The 22309-nt window shown below is 42.4% G+C and overlaps 1 protein-coding gene across 1 annotated transcript in view; it reads right to left on the reverse strand.

Moving 5' to 3' along the window:
* Positions 1-22309, reverse strand: part of LOC121596807 (neurogenic protein mastermind) — a 123632-nt gene that overhangs the window by 98034 nt on the left and 3289 nt on the right. The window lies entirely within an intron of this gene.

Here is a 22309-nt window from a genome sequence, read left to right on the forward strand (position 1 = left end):
GCGCAAAGCGATCGAAAACTTGTCAGGCACTCGCTCAATGAAGCTAGAGAGCAAAAACCAATAACGATAAAGCGAGGTGAAAGGGAAAAGAGGGGAGAAAGAAAACGTGGGTGTGAAACATTTCTCGGCCATTATCATTTTTGCGCCATCACGGTCGTGTACCGGAGCTTTTTTGTCAAAAAGAGACAAACACATACAGCGCGCTCTCTCGAAATACCGTAAACGCTTCAATCGATCAAGAGCTTCGATCGGTTCTTCGGACGTTTCTGCTCGCTTTCTCGATCGGTTTCGGCGGAAAGCGAGCTAGAAAGCGAGCTCAAAAACTGCTAGATTTTGTTGTGCGGGAGCCCTTAGTCTACGAAGCGTTTCATCGCTGACCTTAAACGCTTCCGGCTCAGCTTGATGACGCTTCAGCTTTAAAGAATGTAATTTAATTTTGCGTTTTAAACGTTGTGAACCACTGTGATGTTGTTACAGGACTTTTCAGTCCAATAAAACACTGCGTAGTGATTGTTGCAGTATTAACAAAATATATGTAAAAATTGTCTGGAATGTATGGTTTATACTGCATCTGGTTTGAATAAAAGTTATGTGTATGAATATGTTTTGTTTTTGCATAATTTGGCTAAACAAAACAAGCCGTGCCGAATCTGACAGCTGTGCAATCGAAGGCGAAAATTATGTTATTAAATTATACAAAGTAGCTTACGCCATCTGATGTGTGAGAAAGTGGTATATACCGGTGTCTATTCAATACGATTATTGTTATAAAAAAGGGGGCAGTTGTTTATTGGACTGGTAGACCCTGTATGGTGGTTACTTAAAGTCGTGTGAGACCCATCAAACCGTCATTTCATGCTAAAATCATTTTATTTTATACCAAAGAAATGAAAACGCTTGAAGCCTAAGGACCTCAACGGCTAAAGACCTAGCTATGGGGCGCCTCTCGAGCGCAAATTCCGACTGTAAATCGATTTTTCTTTAACATTTATTTTCTACGAATTCATTAATTCACAGTCAAATATTGGTGACTTTCACAATTAAAATATTTTCACAATTTGCTCAGTTTGCAAAGTGCAATAAATTGCAAGCTATAGCTTGTCATGCCATTAGAACAGAACTAGACGACACGGATTACAAACCGTGAGCTGTTTTGACCACTCCAGGAAAATCTTTACATACCTTCAACGCAATGAATTATACATTTCTTCTATGAACATCTAATCTGAAGTGAGGTGTGGTGGTTCTAAGTGGTTCCACTCATACAATCGCTTATATTTGATAGTAGCAGTAACTGTAGTAAATGAATGTAAGTCTCGTTAAATGTTAACCATCACTTGAATCGTTTTAGATGTATCCTAAAACACATCACCAACGTGGAACACATCTGAGAACGCCTCTAGCAGTCGCTCAAGAGCCACGCTGGTGTTGCCTTAGAATGACCAGTAGTCTTTTACATTCATCCACCGCCTAAATGTCCCAAATGACATTGAGGTACGCAAAACGTATGATCGGGCCAGTCCTACCATTTCTGCCGTGGCGTAGCTTTTGAGGGCGAGGAAGTTAGATACACACTACATGACATCATGGCGTGCGCTACTACTACAACAAACGCAACGCAGGCAACAATACTCTCTCTCTCTCTCTCGCTCTGTCATGCCTTCATACCAACTACTCCAACCGCGCACACGCCCTGATGAATGTCGAATTTGAAACGTTTCGGAACGGGGAGGACTGGATATGCTACGTGGCCGCCCAGTACGAATACCGAATGACATGCTAAACAGCCCAATTCCAAAGCCTCTCTAAGCGGCATACACACCTTATTACGATCGAGGCGGCGGCACCGGCACTGCACACACCACGGCTGCACGGCGAAAAGCATTACATTCATGCTGGCCCGGTGGAGTTTGGTGTTTAGCTGTTCCTACCAAACCCACTCAATTCGGAAACCAATTTCGGCGGCCAAAATTCGCATACAAAAAAGGTGCCAGCAGTAGGCACTCAGTAGGCGTTAACGGAACTATCCAAATGGCTGTCATTAAAAAGGGGCAGAAGCAACAGCAGCCGCACCAGCCAAAGGGGCATTCTCGTCGTTGCTTTACCAATCGTTTTCCGTCGTTTTTCGGCAATTTGTTACACTTCGCATTGCAAAAGGTGTTGAGATTCGGTGCCGAATGAATGTAACACCGCGCTTGAAAATGCGTTCTCCGTGGCGTTGTCGACGGTTGAAAGCGCGATTTGCCATTGAAATTGATGACGTAGATGAGATGTTTGAAAGCGATACTTCGACTCCAGCATTGCATTACGAGGCACAATAATGTGTGATAAACGTTTACAGATTTAGCAACGGCTTCACTGTGACTAATCCATTTCGATACAGGACCACCAAAGGAACATCTAGAAGCGTTATAAACAAACACACAAAAAGAAAAACGAGATCCACGGGTATTTTAAATACTCGTACATATATCGGAGGCATACTGATGCTCGATCGTGGAAGTGCATTTTAAATGAATTTATTAGGATTCTAAAATCTTACATTGCACAATAACTGTCAATAGTGAACAATCTCCAAAGGTTCAGGGATCTTCAGGCATGGTTTTACTTTCACATCATGAGTATTGTGATTAATGAATTGTGGATGTTTCATGTTGCTTTTTAGATTCAAAATTTATAGGATTTATTACGTGTTTTTGTGTAGAGTGAGTTTTATATGACGCGAATTGAACTTTACAGCAACCTTTTTTGACAAGCCCATTGGAAATTCTCATTGAATTATAAAATCTTCGAAAGCTTGAAGAGCAATGGTGATGAATAAAGGATAATTTAATGCTAGTTTCCACTGTGTTTAAACTATCCGTAAAGGTTTTATTTTAGCTTTGTTTGTTTTATTTTAGTTGAATTATGTTTATGTATCCAACGGTTCGAGATTTGTTCAATAATGACAGTTCAACTCAAGACAACTTCGCAAGACATTTCCTTAGTTGAAAGCCCGCAGAAATTAAAATTGATCTCATCTCAGTGCATTTGATAATTATTTTCAACCAACTTGTGACTAAAAACTCACAAGACGAATAGTGAAACAAAGATAAAAATAAAGCTCCAAGCAAAGGGACACTGCAGTGAACACTCTCGTACAGATGCTTACAATATGCAATACAATAATTGAAGACACACAATCTGTTCATTAGCAATTGGCCTAAAAAGTTCGCTTTCAATTTTAAACCCACCACTCGTCCACGGAACAGACTACCAAAAAAAAAACATCCGGCCAACTAAGAGTGGACCGACCGGCGCGTTGTACTCTTTTGCATGATTTCTGCCATTTTTTGTACGTGCGATTTTTTTTTTTGCCACAAAAACCACCGCTCCTCTTCATCGCAGGACATTCTTCGGCGGCTAAGCCGCGATACACAAAAGCGAGAGCGCGCGCACCTGTCTCCTCCGAACGGCGACGTCACGAATTCGGGTTGCATGTACCAGCAGGACCGCGCGGCGATACTACGCTGCGCGCCGCTGGAATAATGAACTAAATTACGGGATCCTCAGCAAACCCACTCGAGAACATTCAACGAGCAGCATAAGTACAGTTCACGTACGTACAGCCCCGATATCATATCCCATTGGGCCCGTTACTTGCTTTCCCGATGCTGCGTCCCCTGCACTCACTCAAGCGAAGCACAACGTCGAGAAAACCTGACACTCTTCCGCTCCTCTGCGTCACCGTGGAAACAACGGCCATGCAGGAGTATTTTTCGGTGTCCCTTCCCAGCCACATCCACATCCACATCCACACCTGATTATGATGATGATGGACTTCTTATGTAACTCTTCTCAAACCCTCACCTTCTCTCCCCATCACTTAACCGCCGCTGCATGACATAGCAGCAGCAGGCTCTATCCTTCTCAAGTTTCCCCAACGCGGGTTGGGCCGAATGTTGTTTTCATCCTCCTTTCGATACGTTCGGACCGGATGAAGAGTAGCCAGCGCGCAAAAGCAGCACTCTACCCCCGCTAACCCAAACCCAAGCATCATTCATCCAAGCCTCATCCAGATTTCTGCCTACAAGAAGGCTACAGCAACAGGAAAGAATACACAACACATGAAGAATGCGCTGCTTGACGCTGCTGCACGTGCACACGAATTTTGTGCAACTTCAAAGCGAAACGAAGAATAATCGCTCATTTTCTTCCTTCTCTGCTGTCCTTTCTACCGGTAGGACTTCCCTCATCTGACACACACACACACATACATCAATGTAATCGCACACATTTTTGCATTTGTGTAATTCATTTCAATCCATAAGCTCAATGGACTGTTTCGTCCATCCCGGTTCGTCTCTTAATATATATTTTTTATTTTATGGTTCTTTTGGATTGTTAAAAAGATCTTTTAATAGATCAAATAGAAACCCCTTGTACATTGACAGTATCGAACATTATGTAAAAAAATCATACATGTATTGAATAGAGTAGCTGCAATTGTAGATAACTGGATTATTTTACAAAACATGGTAAAAAGTGAAAAAACGATTGGTGGACCCGTCTTCTCCGTCGTATCAGTATCAAGTTAGCAACTAATTATCAACACCACAGCGCCACGCTACTCATTCCACTAAGCGAAAACACTAAGTACACAACCAACAACCCAGGCTAGGGCTCTGGTGAGTGTAAATGCTTCAGCCAAGCAAAAGCACAGCAAAAAAAAAGAAAGATGAAAACAGCGCGTAAAACAATACCATAAAATTGAGCTTTATGAGCATTCAATGAGCGCAATTAATTTGCAAAGATGCGAGAGCTTCTTTGTTTTTGTTTTGTTTTTGCTTCATCTGCAGCATGACGGTGTGCTTCCTTTCACTGAAACATGCACACCTAAGCGCACAAGCACCATCACTGCGCTTTGAATGCACATTTCACATCTTTGCCAGCCGCCAGCGGGTTTTCACTATCTTTGGCAAGTACAGTCATTTTTTTTAAATGGTGAACAACACAGCTCCATAACACACTAGCCGGCGTTGGAAGTACTTTTGATATCTAAACTTTCCAATCGAAACGAGCGCAAGTGAAATTAAAAGCAATTTTCCTCTCGCTGCGCAAGATTTGCATTCAACCGGTAACCGGACAACTCCGCTTCTGCACCCGCTGGACGAAAACCGAAGGAGAACAGTTTCTAATCTACGGCTAAAGAAATGAATTGTTTTACTCGGTAAAGGATACAAAAATGCAAAGAAAGTGACAGTGAGATTCATTTCTAAGCGGCAGAACCAAAACGTTAACACTAAAGCAATAGAATTTCGAATGGAAAATAGATTGCAATCAAACGAGGTAAAACTGTGAGAAATTGAACTGATTTACCTTTAAAATTGAGCAAAATTTGAATCACGAGTAGAATCATGGAAATAATCTGGAAAATACATACTCAGCTCCAAGTGTTTGGTGGTCAATTACAAACTAATGATTTGCAACTTTGGAAATTAAAGCACGTTACAATTGCAACTCAGAGATTCCAAAATAATTTGCCATCATTTTCCAACGACGTCAATTTCTATTAATGTCTACTGCTTCAATCATGGGGTGGCACGATGATTGTGTAAGAAAATTGAAACCAATTTCCAACCGCTTTTTCCTAGCACAAAACATCCGCCAGAGAAAGAAAGACCAAAGACCATTGCATCGGATATCTCGGTGACAGCAGCACTGCACGTTTGAAGTTTCAGCAAACCAGTTACTAGTCGGCAATGGGTACAGCATAATTTTTGCGCAAACATGTTGCTAACTGTCCTTGCCTCAAACCCGTGCCGTAAAATATTAATCTCCCGACTGCAAGTGAATCTATTTTTGCAACCGTACCAGAGGTTAAAAGTTCATCGGTTAAATGATAAAAATTAATAAATAAAGGAACAGGGAGGTGGAGTACAGAAGTTCACGCCTTAAATGCCACTGACCTACCAGAGCACAAATCAATACTCAATTGGAAAAGCATTTGCATGCGATTGAACGAGACCATCAACCCGAAACACAACAGTGCCATTGCAGCAGCATGCAACCGAACACAACAATTTGCAACAAGTTCCATTCATTACATGAAAGCAACGTAATGAACCGCTGACATTCGCCAGGAAACGTGCTAAATCTGCGTGCTTGATAGCTTTCACACGGATCATGCGTAATGATCTGTGTAATGCGGTAGGACTGATTGGAAAAATTAAGTGCACGCACTAGTTGGCAATTATTGGTGGTAGAAATAACCACCCAAGAATAACAGCAACATGATGGCAAGTTTGTATCGAACTCGCGTCACAGTAGTAGGCTATTGGCCTCATATTTTGTAGCGATTGCACTGCATTTATTTAATGGAAAAATGTAATTAAATGTAACGAAGCACTAAGACCTTCCTCGATTTTTATCAACTCCTCTTCAGTTTTCGTGAAAAAAATTGTTGCAGTAGAGGTTTAGCATCATACAGGGTTTACCTAGCCAATCCGGCATCGTCAAAGCGTTATCGGCCGCCGTAAATACTTTTTCGGGCGACGTAAACCCTCAATTGGGCACTGTCATTTCTATTCGGGCCTTGTGAAGTATGAATCGGGCAAAGTACAGAATGAAAGCGTCCTACTCTTGAAGGTGTCAAATCGGTCGATCCGGTGTGTTTGATCCATCAAGTTGTTTAAAAATACGTATTTTGCACGTTGTTTAACTTATTATGTATTATTTTAAAATGTTCACCTAATTAAATCACCAAACATATTATATTTAAAAAAAATATATAAAACCAAATTGCATTGTGCGGGTTTGATTAAAAATTTTAAAAAAGGAATTTGAATAATTTTTTATGTAATTAAACTTCAAAATAGTGAATTTTCTTACATATCAGTTAAACTACTCGCAAAAAAGTATTATTTTACAGCTAGCAGCAACATATAAAGTAGGCCCAATTCATTCTGTACTTTGCCCGTTTCATACTTCACAAGGCCCGAATAGAAATGACAGTGCCCAATTGAGGGTTTACGTCGCCCGAAAAAGTATTTACGGCGACCGATAACGCTTTGACGATGCCGGATTGGCTAGGTAAACCCTGTATTGTTATAGAAAAAATCGATGGGACGCAGCTGGAAGATGTTAAACCGGTTCACGTACTAGGGTGTCATATCGAAATTCAACCGAAATTCTGCTAATATAGACGCATTCAGTTTTGGCGTCATTGCTTGCCACTGCGGAGCCAATTGCCTGCGAATTCTGCTTCCTGATAAGTTGGTTCATGTTTCCCAGGAACTATTTAACTGTTTGGCCGGTTGCATCGATATCCAGGCCAAGCTAACGCACCAATGCACATTGGGCAAACGCCTGTATAAAAATCGAAAAACCATCTTTGTCGCAGATTAACACCATAAACATTTTCTTAAAATAGATACTTAAACTTAGTTGAAACCAAAATATTTTACGTTTTTATCTTAAACTTACTGTGCTATAGGCCATCAAACTACAAACTTTGTGTTTTTTGTCCCAAATTTGAGCTATTTTTCGATTGAACATAAACCATAATATTTTAGTACATGATTGTTAGATTTTGATAATTAATGTGTTGTTGGAAAGGTTTTTTGTCATACTTTGATGTTATGTATGAATATTTGGCAAAAACTTGTTTTTCAAGTTCATAAATGATTGAAAACCAAACATCTTTGCTGAATTTTTGGATATTTTCATTTTGGAGAGTGATTTTTTTTTTTATGATTCGACTCGATTTCACTCGCGAGTCGTATATCATAAGAAAGATCCACATTTTTCCTAAGTTTTGTCGTTAAAATTAGCTGCGACCATCTGCGACCCCAAAAATTATTAAACTTTATCTTGAAAATAGCGCGAGCGATTTTGACGTGTTGTTGTATGAGCCATACACCACCAGTATCCAACTACCTGTCATAAACGGGCATTTGAAACAAACAGGCAAAAACAAAGCTGAGGAGAGTAAAAACAGTTCAAAAAAGGTCGCAAGATAGGAATCAGCTTTTTTCAAACCCAACCATGAAAAACACAAATTTTCTAGTGCCTAATACTTTAAAAATTCATTTTCAGTAAGAAAATTATTCCGCCTTCGTATTAATTCCTAACAATTGTTGTTAATGCTGTTGACTACTACGCATTAGTACAATGTTGTGAGCGATAATTATTATTTCTTATTCGCTGTCTTGACGATTTTAGTATACGACTGCCCTGTATAGTAAGAGCAATTGTATAGAATGACGAAAAACTGCAATAGCACGAGAAATTGATTTTTATCCCGGCGTTTGTATGGCCGTTGCCCACTGTGCAATGTAGCCACAATTCCCTCGGTCTTCATTTTCAGCTTCAAGTCGCTGAGGGTCGTCGGCTATTAGGAACGGCGTTCCTTCGATGTTCTGATTGTTGTGTAATAGTGTCAAGACTACGGGATGGCGTTTTCAGTCTAGATTATTTTAGCCTCAAAACAAGAATTAGATTCGAGTACCTGCTCGAAAAGATGGAAACAAGGTGGTGTTTTCATTTATCCCAAGGTGCATTAAAGATATCAGGTGGCGGAATCTAGTATCAAAATGTATGTAGACCAAGGTGTCTCATAGCATATTTTTATAACCCAATTTGAACGCCACTTTTTGACAGGACGGGTAAAAACTTTGGCTCAAACAGGCTTTCTGGTAGCTTGAAGAATACACAAAACATTCTTACAATCTTCATTCAGAAGCAGAAGCAATAAAAATAAGCCTTTTAAATACTTACACCTTGGGATAAGCCCACCTGTATATTATAACCACTTTGATAACTGCTTGAAAACTGCTATAAAATGCAAACAGCTGACAGGCTGAAATTTCAGCCTACGAACTTAAAACGAAAAGGGGCCCACGGTTAGAATTTGACTGATAGAGGTGTCAAATTTTGTCTGCTGACTCATGGGATACTATTATTCACAGTGCAATTTACGGTTCGTCAGTGCAGGTTAAGATAAAACCATGAAAAAACGACAATTGGTGTCCATTGTTTATAATGCAAACGATATGAAAAACGCAAATAGATCTAAAGAAAACTCATCATCTTGATATATAGTTCATAGTTCAAATTAACGTTCCCAAATCATTCATACTCCTCAACGATACAAGAGTGGTTTTCCCGAAACGTAGTTGAACGCAATTTGCATCAACTTACAAGCAGCACGAATAATGAACTTTCCTCCTTTGCAACCGCCAATGAGATGCAACGTCTTCAGCTTCAGTTTTCAAAGATCAATAAACCTTCCCTTACTGCACACAACCTACGAATTTGTGTGTGAATTCTAGCGCATGGGTGCAACAAGACTCCGAAAAAAAGCCACAAGAGACTGCATTCAAACATCTTACCATCTTGCAGCGTGCGCTCATTAGTGGTAGAAAACAAATATTAGCACGTCAAAGACAAGCGCTGGGTGGAGGATTATTTGCACCTAATTTGCAACCGAATCCTCTCCATCGTCGCTTTACACACATCGCTCATACCAGGGGGAGGGTAAATACGCTGAAGCGTTCTGGCAAACACACAGATCATACAGATTACTGATATGTGAAGGCAAATACGCAGCAGTAGCAGCAGCAGCATACACCCATACCCGGTCGGGAGTTGCTTGCCTAATCATGGTAGGTAAACCACGAGGGAGTAATATTGGTGAAAAAAAACCCTCCGATCACCACAAGGGTTGAAACGTGATGCAAAAATGCATTACATTACCCAACCCCGCGTTTGATGCACTATACAGTGTTTGTATCTGTGGGAAGAGGCATGCGATTAGGAAGATACCAGCGCGATTGCGAGAGCATCAACTCGGTTGCTGATGAGTTGTGGTTTCGTTCTCCGATTCTCACACACGAGAAGGCTGCATATATGCGTGTGCCACGATTGCCAAGAGATCATATAGTTTCCAGCATGGCTCTTATTAAAATATGCACACACGGCACGGCCAAGGCACAGGGCGGAGGTTCCGTTCCTGGAAACTGCGAACGCTTGAAAAAGGAGGAAACTAATTTCCCAACGCAGCAGCAGCAGCAGCAGCACAGCACCCAGAACACACCATAGCCAATGTGCATATTGTGCAATTTTGTGCAACTGCATCACGCCGCTGCGGTTAAGGTGTTATTGCGCCGGGTTGCATTATATGGACCTCTTCTGCTCCCGCGGTTTCCTCGTTCCTTCGCACATACACAAACACGCACAAAGCTTCTACACCATCAACCCGGCAGTCGTTCTTATCCAAACGGTGCCTCCTCCTCATATCTGGGCGCCGAACGGAACCATGATACACGATACACAAAATGTGCGGTAGCGAGCGCTGGGCGATGCTTTAGGACAGAACAAAATAAACACAAAACATAATCACAGCCGCGTGGCGCGTTATTAGAGGACTGGTGGAGGATATTATGTGCGAGCATTCCAGCAAGATGATACAAACGCTACCTAAGACATCGGGGTTGGCAAAGGCAACGTGAAGGCGTACGATAAGAGGAAAAGCTTTCTTCCAACACGAACACAACAGAGCATCGAACAAAAGGCCAAAACAAGAAAGAAAAGGAAAGGAAAACCACTCTGCATACACTTTTTGATGAAGGGAACATCTGGAGAAGAGTTTTTTTTGTTCGCAACAGATTAGCGTCTTGTTAGTAGGATGTTTTATGGGGAAATAGTAGAAACAACAACAACGTCATGCCTTTATTATACGTGACACAAGCGTTGAGCTTGTGCAATTAAAGCTAAATTAATTTCATTTTCATGTTCAGACGTTTCGATGAAATTGTAAAAAAAAAGAAAACACGTGTAGATCAAGTTGATCCAATTTGTTTAAGTATTAGCAGCAAACGAAGAACAATGTTGAGTATAATTTTCGCTAGCCTAAGCATAGATTATTCCACGCTTATAACGCAAATCAAGCGAATTAAAAACCATTCCATCCAATAGCTATCAAACTCAAACGCTCAAACTCAACGCTCTTCCAGCTCCTGTCCATGTGGTTACGTCCGCTTTGACGGCTGGCTGTGTGTGCGGCGTTGTTGCCCACGTAGATCATTTGGGGTTGAAGCTGGGGAGCGCTTCAAATCTTGTTCCCATCGCTCTTCCCCCGAACGCTCACCCTCGACCAGGCGAAGAAGCCAATCATCCACAGCGCAAAAGGTAGCATTAAAACCGTGTCTTTCGCAGCGGCCCTACCAACACGCACACACAACTACCGCCCATGGTGTAGACAAACTACTACACCGCTAGTCGCGCCGCGCTACACACTCATGACGATTACTACCACTATTCTAGCAGTCGAGCTATCGCGTATGCGTGTATACACGGGCCGCGAGAATCGCAGCCACCGCGTGAACTAACCACGGACACACACCGGTAGTCGCACACAGCCTGCCGCAGCAACAAACTTGCGCTGGCCGCGCGCGCTCGCTTGCAAGAGTGTGTGAGTGTGTGCGTCAGACTACATCACCGTACACTACATCAGCGGCAGCCCCAACCTAAACCATCGACCTTGCGGCACAGGTCCTTAACACGGTTTTGTGCTCCGAAGTTTCTCCCTGCCGACACAGCGGAACAACAACGGAACGGAACACAACGTCGCATCATCAGATACAAGAGACGAGGTACCAAAACACACCTCTCTATTGCGTCTTGCGGGAAGATTCTCTCTTTCTCTCTCGCGTTCGTTCGGTCGTTCTTTCTTGCCTCGCATCATATGGCCCCACCGTGTCAGTCAAGGTGGGCCAAACCAGCGCTCGAGCAGGCAACGAGAGAACCAGTCCGCTGGGTCGGCCTCAAATTGCTGTACGGCAGAGTTGTCAAAACACGGTTTCTAACAGCATGGAATATAGCATAAATCATCGTTCCTAGTCGTAAATTGGTAACTGACTACCCAATACAAGGTTTTTCATATCATCTGATAAGGTAGTCATACTTTCTGGACTCTGTGTGACATTAGCTATACATACGTGCCTTTTTCGTGATTTAACATGAAGACATAACGGTGACAAGCTGTCCAGAAAGTGTGCTATAACAATATGCACCGCTAAACACCCATGTATAATCGATATAATATCATTACAACTGATGTTTGAAATTGGGCAAAATGTAAAGACTTTTTACTAATCGTGAAAACTATTTGTTTGATTTCTTGTAAAAAGTGACTTTGGAGCTCAAACAACTACCTAAAGAAGGTAATAAATTAGGTTAAAACATTATCTTGGTGTCAAGCATATGGTTTAATAACATCGAACTATTATAACCAGCAATTGCTTTATAGTAGAGATGTACGCAATGAGTAAAATTATAGGGCCAACTATATGACTCGAGTATTAGAGTAAAAGTGTCTAAAATGCTGGTTTTATATTATGATCCGCGTTAGATAACTCGATTTGTGTCTGGCATGTCATATTTAACTGAACGAAGAACATTTGCATTACCTAACTGAAACGGAGACCGCTTGTTGCCAAACAGCTTTCCGTCAGGTAAAAGCTACGGAGAGCGTTTTGTTTTACGGTTTCGTTTCCGTTCGTGTAGGGTGGGTTTTGTTTGACACTTTTATGTTTGAATGAGATAATCGGCCCTTATATGTGTGAGTTGAATCTAAAGAATGTATGGATTCAACTCAGCATCAAGAATGAACACGAATCATTTACTTTTTTAACTTTTTTGTAAGACTCAAGCTTAATTTGAAAATGAATGAGTTAAATTCCCGAACGAGTCGATCTCTAGTAGACCCTCAGAGCAAGCAGTGAACCCGAAGAACGATCACAGTTATGTAACGTTGAGAAAAATATTGATGATGAAAATACTAAATATCTACATATTGATGAGATTACACATTATTACAAATATATTCAAATTATCGTTTTATACAACACCAAATTAGACATAGTCATCAGACATACTTAAAATTGCCTGTGTAATACAAACAACAGTCAGTAATTTTGGCAACTGGTCGTTCTAAGGGCGAAAAACATTAGTGTTTGAAGTTTCCTAGTTAACTTTGTCGTTATCTAACAAGTTACAACTAGGATAAAAGCTACATAATGTTTCCACGCAGTCAACATCAAACAAATCTTTACCGACAGCTCTGCTGTGTTTGACATCCCTGGCGGCCAGCGTTTTTGGTGTCTCGTCGATTTCCTGCTTGCTCTGTTCGATCGCAGTTCGTTCAGATTTCTTACGCGAATAGGTGGCCTAATCGCGCAAGGCTCTTTTTGTATTCTAAGCTTGGCATATTTTTGCCCTCTTCTTTCGTGCCACATCTCACATCTCAAAAACGATTCTAGAGACAAGAGGCAAGCGTTAAAAAAATAAAGCTGATGATGAGCGATGACCAAAATGGAACGAAAACCATTGTACCGCAAAATGGTCGTACAGTTTGTGAGTGGGAATTTGATGTTCTCGGTTCTCGGGCGATTTTTTCTCGTCTTTTTTGCCATTGACATGCGGTCACCACCACTTTGCCACAAGCCTTTTAGCAGAGCAGAGCCTCGGGAAAAGATCGCTAAAGTGAAATAGAAATACAGCAGCAGGCTGTAAACACACAGGCACCACAACACGGACAGAAAGCAGACCCGGGAGGAGTCCTATGCTGGGTGGAATTTCAGGCCGAGCAGCAGAACACACTGCCGTAATAACATACAGCGTGGATTGGACACGTAAGTAAATAAATACTGGCAAAACTTCCACCACACACGGGAAGAGCCGCTGCTACACACAGACACGACCATTCGTTCGCTTTGCAGCATTGCTTTTCGCTTCATTTCGCATCCAGAGGGCACACACCAAGCAGCTCACGGTGTCTTCCTCCCCCGTCTTGGCCTATCTGCGCGCACACACATGTTTCGTTATTGCCCGTCGTCTCCCATGTGCTTTGGTGTCTAATCGCGTGTGTAGCGCGTAAGGTGCAACTAAGCAGCACAGCGTTACTTACACTGACGGACAGCAAACATACACAACACACACACACACACACACGGGTCGGTTCGGGCACGGCCGCCAAAGATTAGAAGGGCATGTTTCAGCGATTTCAGCGGGGCCAAACTGTATCGATGTGTTGGTGGTGCATGCTACCTTTCGGCCAATTTCCCATATGCTGCTGCTGCGTGTTCTTGACGTTGGCTTTGACCCTGTGTCTGCCACCCAAGGTTTTGGGAAATGGATCGTTTAACATTTAGAACCATTGTGTGCGCTTGCACCGGGGGCGCTGCTGCAACGTTCAAGGCGCCTTTTGGCCATCATAGCCCCGCCGCCTGGCCGTCGTTTAAGTGCGATTGATAATTTTTATTGCAAACTTTTAAATAATCAGCAAATTATAGTATTCTCAATCTTTGTATCATTTGAGATTTCTGCGTGATTTGCAATTTGCTGGATTTTTTGAATATGGTAATTGCAGACTGGTGACCGTGATCCTAGCTTATTTTTATCACTCTCTTCTGTTTACAGGATTTTTCACATCGTCCAATTAAATTATCATACTTTCTGAACTCTGTGTGACATTAAATAGTGAATCGAAGTTGACAGATATAACGTCTCAAGTTGATCAGAAAGTGTTCTAAACGTACAAGAACCTCTACAATCCTCCAGAAATTTGACATTTTCCACTTCTGAGCCAAAAGATTAAATCAAATAGGAAACTGATATTTAATCAAGATACGAATTCTCATAATTGGAATACACCCACAAAGTGTCAAAACAAATCAATCAATCGGAAGGATTGTATAAAGGATTTAATCTTTGGTTATTTATAATTCAGTAATTATTGCACAAAGATAACTGAAAACATAAAAATCGGATTTAGAAGCTATCGGCATAAGTGTAGTTAAATAAATGATTATTAAAGCCAGTACGTTAATAAATTTTCCAAAAATGGACAAAGACAACTGAAACAAAGTGCAAAAGCTTTCATGAAGGAACTCTTTTGACAACAATAGTTAAATAAACGGGTATGAAGATAACTACAATTATAGATTTTACAACTGTTGCTTAAAACTTACTTAGTGATCAAATCTAAAACAAGAAACGAAAAGATAAAGAGGCTACATTTATCTATATATAACATCTCAAATGTTTAATAAAAAAGGGATTGATTGAATTTAAAGCAAAACAATAATGCATAGAAGAAAAACGAGCAATTATAAAACAACAAAAAATCGGCAGCAAAATAAAAAGTTTTCCTTTAATACAAATTAAATACACATTGACAGACATTAGAAAAATCATACAGAAACAAAAGTGAGTCAATAAAGAACCGCAGCCATTTTGTGCAATACCATCATCGGCAAAAAAAAACCCATCCAACATCCAAATATTCAAACCCATCTCAAACATCATTCCGTGACAACAACGGAAAAATAATTAAGACCATAAAACAATCGCCTGACGGGGGATGGGTTCAAAATGGCAGCAGCAACAACAACAAAAAACCGCGTAGAACATTCAGTTAGGGATTTTTATTCCACGAATTCGCGGTGCAAACTGAAGGCATTTGTGTTATATTCCCAAATTGCCGAGATCCACCCTAAACACAACAACAAAGCATCAAACACTGACGCTGCTGCACCCAGGAGAGGATCCGGCAAACAGAGATGCAAACAAAAAAAAAGTTTAGTAGCACAAAAAATTGCTTAGCAATAAAGAATAACAAAAAACAAAAAAAATACGTTGCCCGAAACACACACACACTTACAGGGACGATCTGCCACAGTCCCTGACGACAGGTCGCGAAGTGGTGTGTGGCGGCGTGCAGCGCTGCCGGAATCCGGCGTGAATCGAATGCGCATGTTAATATTATTTATGGTGGCAGTTTTGAAAGCGGGCAAATAAAACAACGGCCAAAAAGCCACACAGAGTGAATCATGGCAACGCATGGGAGGGAGCAAGAGTTATATGGGGGTGTAAGATAGGGAACCCCCAGCCCCACCAGGGCCGGGAATGATATTCGCTCCAACGCAGAGCAGAGCGCAGCTACGGAAAGGAGGAGGAGGCGAAATTGAACCGAATAGATGTGAATTGCTGCGCTCCAGGCCTGGAAGAAAACGGCTCATCAAACCGTGCGAGAGCATGCGATGCTTTGCCGCAGCAACACCGTGCAACGATCGATCCACGTTGCAGTGCAAGGGAGGAGGAGGTTAGATGAAATTGAAATAGAAAGAGGGGAAGAGAAGAGATCTGCAAGGGTGGGAGGATAAAGGTGAAAAAATAAAACCATACTCTCCGTTGGCCAGCGTGAAGAAGCGATCGCGCTACAGAACAAAAACAACGATCCAAAAAAACGCAGCTGCTAGACTTTGGGAACTGAGCAAGAAGCCAAACCGCGAAAAGATCATAGCAACAGAAGAGGAATAGAACTACTCCAATGGGATGGATGGGGAATGCGAAGCATTAAAGGTGAGTTCCGAAGAGGGTTCCTGCGATCGAATGGGTTGAAGAAAATGATTTATTCTTATTAGATTGCAGTTTTATTGTATTATTTCCTTAATTATTTAATTATAAATTCGGTTCTTTTTCGGGGAGGTGGTCCTACCCCCACAGCGCCCGAAAACACCACAGAGAGAGAGAAAGAAGGAAGACTGAGAAACCAATAACGGAAAACGAAACCAAGCAATGCCAAACAGCGGAAGTGTGGGCTGGAAAAGCAAGCCGCGGACTGACTTGCACCACAACTGTAAAGGTGTTTTTAACAAATCAATACGCGCCAGAGCCTAAAGCACCGCACCAAATCGATCAAGACAGAGACCGGGGTTGGCAGCAAGCTTTGAAATTAACGTCAATATGCAACACATTTTACGTGTTGAGAAATTTTGGTTATAATGTAATATAATAATACACGTTTCGATCTAAGCTCGATCTAACCTCGTGCTTCGTCAGATATTAGTGTAGTTCTTGTATCCACGGCAGCAGCGCACCGGCCCAATAAAAGATTACCATAATTAAAAAGTTCACCAGAGTTGCCGTAGGAGGAGAGTTGGCAAATTAAATCACCACAAATAATCCAGCGATAAAACAAAAACTGAATCGAGCGAAGACAAAAAAAAAACAACCGAAGACGGATCTCTCCCTCACCGGAGTCGATGATGATCGATAGTCTCCCGTCTTGCGTCTTCTGTTTCTTTCGCGGCGTTTTTTTTTCTCTCTTTTGTGATTCGGCTCCCCTCTGATCGCCATATTTAGAAGCGGGATATAAAAATTGCCCAAATTGAATTTACGACACACACCACATCGGCCATCAAACGCTCTCCGGACACACGAAATAATAAATGAACCGACTGACTGACTGAGCCCCGGGTCGTTCGTCGCGTCATTTGTGCACGCATGACGACGGTGGTCTGTTTCCTGTTTCGAGCACCCGTCTGGGAGAAGACGCAAAGCAGGAACCCACTTTTGACCCGGTAGCAAATGCTGACGACGACGGTGATCATGATGATGAAGTTATACCGAACATCTATTTCATTCCGGTCGGGAGGGATTGGTTTAATATTATGCATAATACCATACCTGCTCTGGAGCAGGTGAACGTTGCCAGTACGGGAGCCGGCTACCCTCAGTAGTTCTGTGTCTTCTTGCCCTACACACAGGAAAGCTGGTTTACGAAAATGTAAGCCGCATTATTTCAAGCTCAAATCATTTGTCCAACATTCCTCAAGTGCTGGAATGATCCATGAATGGAAGATGAACTAAAGCAGCGAACGCCCTTCACACACAAAATAACAATTGTACAACCTGTTACTCACCTTCGCTGCCAGCCACGGAGCATACACGATTGCTGCTCGATGCTGGCTACCAGCAGCAGCACCAGCAGCGGCAGCATAATTTGAGCCATTTCGGAGGTTGTTAGGAAAAACCCTTACCGTACACACGCCCAACAACCAAGCCCCAGTAGTCTACAACAATCAAACGCGCTAGGCAGTAACTTCTCATCACATTGACCCAAATAAAGAAATAGTGTTTGTGTGTGTATGTTGTTTAGCCAGCTGCTGGAATATCAATGAGGCCTGGTGTGTCTGGGATCGTGTAGCAGGAAAGTGGAAGTGGAGCTCTTCGCCGGGTAAACGGTCATTTGGAACACTTGGAACAAGCTTTAACAACGTACATGAAAAGCTGAAGCTATTTCTAAAAACTTTGAACTATAATCTAATTCTTCGTGAGAAATGAACAGATCTTGGCTATATTTTGTATTGAGTGGAGCAGTTTGAATTGATTTGATTCAATTTGAAGTGTATGGATATAAAATTTAGTTATTTATTGTGTGTGTTTTTAATTCTTAATTGATAAAAGTTGAAGTGTAAGAGTACATCTCTTAAAACAAATCACCTTGAAATGTGGTTTGTTTAGACGGAATCAAGAAAATTAAATGAACTAGTAATACATTAATACAGGATTTTCCAAGTCACTTTCGAATGTGCACATAATTGTTCACCACCTCCAAGATGTTTTTCAACAGCTGTCAGATGGTGTATTTGCTCCATAATGAAATTTCTGTTCTTACACATGATTGAAAAGAACTGTCAAACTCAATCCAGCTTGAGACGTCAATGATGCATACATGTCAATGAATCATGTCAATGATGCATACAAAACCACACGCATAACTACGCCTCAGATTGTCAGCTTAGATTATTTCAGTGTGAAAAAAATGTGGACGGTCTGAAACTTCTTGGTTTAAAATAGAATACTGGTTTGGGTTCTTTTACGATACTAGTCAGCTGTTTTACATGGAGTTTGACACTTGGCGGCTGAAATCATGTCAATACTCCATACAAAACTAAAAGTAAAACTAGCTTCAGTATACTGATGGGTAAAGTTGGCAAAAATCCGTAGTCGACTCCGATCCGTCTCCGGATTCCTAATTTCGGAATCGACTCCAGCAGGTAATTCCGCTCTGGATTATCCGGAGTCGCTCGGAATAGTCTGAAGCCGTCCGTAATCGCTCAAAATCGACCAGAGTCGCCCAGAGTCGCTTGGAGTCGGAGTCGTTCAGAGCCATCCGGAGTCGTCTGGAGTCGCCCGAAGTCAGTCTTAGAAACGAAGGTCTGTATACGACTCTGGACGACTCTGGACGACTCTGGACGACTCTGGACGACTCCGAATGACTGTGAATGACTCTGGACGACGCCAGACGACTCCGACTACGGACAGAATTAGTGGTTCAAAATTTGTCGGAGTCCGAATCCGAAACTAACAATGGCCGAATTCGGATCAGAGTCGCTACAGAGAGCTTCAGTACTTCAGTATTTTAGCCTAAATTTATTCAGCCTGAAAAATATGTACACAAACGGCGATTCGTAGCGGGTGCGAACAGGTTAGCTCATGAACGATTGAAAGGAAAAAGAAAAGGCCTGATTATAGGAAAACGATCCTTCCTTACAAGTTACTCTTTTTAAATGTGCATCATGTAGTTCCTGAGTCTAAAATCAGGCCTTATATATATAAATAAACAATTCCAATTAAAATATCTATTTAGATTCAATGATGACGAATCCTGGGAATGCCCCACGACTCATGTGTCAAAATTTAAAAGATGTCGCCCTTCAAAATGCATTGAACCAGCAGCAATAAAAACAAAACAGCCTCTCAGAAATGTTAACCAACCGTGCGAATTCTGAATCAGAGTACAGCGCAACCATGGAGCATCTACCTTTCCATACCCTTTCCCCACGTGCACAGAACAAACACACCTAATACACATCGCCCTTCTCCCCCATTAGCTAATTAATCATATTAATTAGCATAAAGCATTTTGGGTCTCATGAGGGCGGGGAGTAGGTTGCAGGGTGCACAAAAACCAACACATACTTTTCAACGCGCTGTTGTTGTAGTTGCTGGGCGTGTGGGGCGTTCCTGGTCACCTGGAAAAAAACAGTGCCAATGCCAGCCGTCGGTGTTGCGCCCGACCCCAAATGTGCAGTGATGCCCAACACGCTTTGTGGTGGGAGGAACGGTGAGAAAAGTGAAACAAACCCCCCAGAGACTGTTTGGAGAGAAAACTGAAAAGAAGGCAACAGTGATTTCGATGCATGTGTGTGTGTGTGTCAGTGAGCTAAATTTGGACCTTCCGGAAAAGTGCGAAAAACAGCTGAATGCGTGCTGAAGATGTCTCGCGGTGTATTTTTGGGAAGCAAGGAAGCAGAGGAAAAAAGAGCCGTTATTTGAGAGGGTTGAGAAGGGGACGAGGGAGGGGCGCGGACAAAAACAATCACACGCACCAAAAAGATGTGTTGTGCGGAAGTCAGCCCGACGGTGGAAAGTGAAAATTCCACCTTGAGGCTGAAAACAGCTGACACGAAGGAAAAATCTGTTGCTGACCAACGGGTGCTGGGGGTGTTGGGGCGATTGTTGCAATGCCATCGGGTGCGCGTAGATGTGGGCGGCATAGGTGTGCGTGTGTGCTAGAAGGTTCTTTATTTATTTATGTTCGCGCTTCGAAAACTTTAAACACACACGCATGTGCGTCTTTGAAAATGCAACCTATTTTTAAACCCCGTTTTTGTCACACTACCACCTAAACATGCACATCCAATATCTTTCACTCTAAATGTGCCGGGCGTGTTGCGGGGGGAAGATAGGTTGCGGGCCGCTACTTTCGTGTATGGCCTTCACCGATGTAATTGAGACAGTTGTGTGAGAGCGTACAAAAATTTACTTTAAAAACAATATAGATTTTCTCCTCCGGCAGCAACCGGCAACAGACCTCACGATCGCGACAATCAAACCGTAATCGATGGATCGACGGCGGCTCGGTGTGTAGCGCGCGTGTACTTGTTGTTCCAAGCCAGCATAAACCCGTGAGTGGCGCGATGAGTGCTGCACTCATCCCGCTTTCAGCTGCTCACCGGATGGGGACACTCACCGCCGGTCGAGTGAGCGAGAGAAGCAGCTCCGTCGAGCAGCAGGCGAGTAATAGAGCAAGCAACACACACACACGTGCATGTAGTAGTGTTAGGGGTTGTTGCAAGAGGGGTTGCGCGCTGCAGAATTCGACCACATCACATATTGCATACCAGCAGCGGCAGAGAGCTCACCGAAAAAGCATCGGGCAAAATAATACATGCCAACGCGCAACCGGTTCTGTGTTGGTATGTTGCTAGGTAAATTACGTAATTCTTTTTTAGTTGTTCCCCGTACAATTTTTCATCCCCACACACAAGTTATACGCACACACACGAATATACGTAATGGAAGAAGACTCTTTAGACCCTCCTCCCGTTGACGGTATCACCACTTCTCCACAACTCAGTAGAATGATAAGCAAAAAAAGTTTACAAAACAATGTTTAGGAAAGTAAGCGTAGTGCCAAGTGCCAAGATTTGCCCGAAGAAAGAAGAACCGGCTGACCATTATCAATCAGAGAGCGAACGGAGGGCGCTTTAATAACGATCAAACAGTATTTTGGCCACCAATTTAAATTAATAGCAAATTCAAGCTTTCTTTTCATAATAATGATGCAAGCTTGAGATCAAACACTCTTTTTACTAATAATAAAAATAATTAACAGCAGGTAAAAAAGAGACTTGGGAAACAAATACACTCCAAATGATGTATTTGCTTCTTCACAGTTTATGCACATTTATGCTTTCTGTACGTTAAGATGATCTGTACTGCATTAAGGGGGTGAAAAATATACTTATTCTTTTGAGCCGCACCAATTAATAAATGCACTTTTATTTTAATTCCTGTTGCCAAAAAATAAGCTTCTCGAGAGAGAAAGAGAGAGGAGCACTCAGGCAATAAAAATCACGACCTACACACACGACCGGCGGGCGACGGCGGCAACCATTCCCCCTGCCTGTTTGGGTATTCTCATCGGTCCTTCGCAAACAATCTCGCGCAAAGCGCGAGGAGGGGGAAAAACTGCTCGAAAATGCGCACACCGCGGAGGCCAGAGCTGGCAGTGAGCGAAAGAGACGGCCCTTGTTGTAGTGCTCGAAACGAAAAATTGTATAACCTGAGCGGCGCTCACCCACCGCCGCCGCCACCGCCAGCGTACTTTACCAAAACTCAGCATAAAAGCAAACACACAAAATTGAAACTTCCCAACTAATACACACACACACGGAGACAAGGGCTCACGCGATATCACGGCGCACACTGTACAACGCGACGCAAAAGGGAAAATGGGAGGAAAAGTTGTGTGGTGGAAAAATAAACAGACACACACACACAAACCGTCCAAATACATCACCATCGGGCACACAAATCGATCGACGGAGCAGTTGTTAGCCGTGAAATGCCGCCATACCTATGTATATGTCGGTGTGTGCAGTGGTGTTAGGGCAGGTAAGCATGTGTGGAGGAA

Source organism: Anopheles merus, chromosome 3R (genome assembly GCF_017562075.2).
Source record: "Anopheles merus strain MAF chromosome 3R, AmerM5.1, whole genome shotgun sequence".
Classification (NCBI taxonomy): Eukaryota; Metazoa; Arthropoda; class Insecta; order Diptera; family Culicidae; genus Anopheles; species Anopheles merus.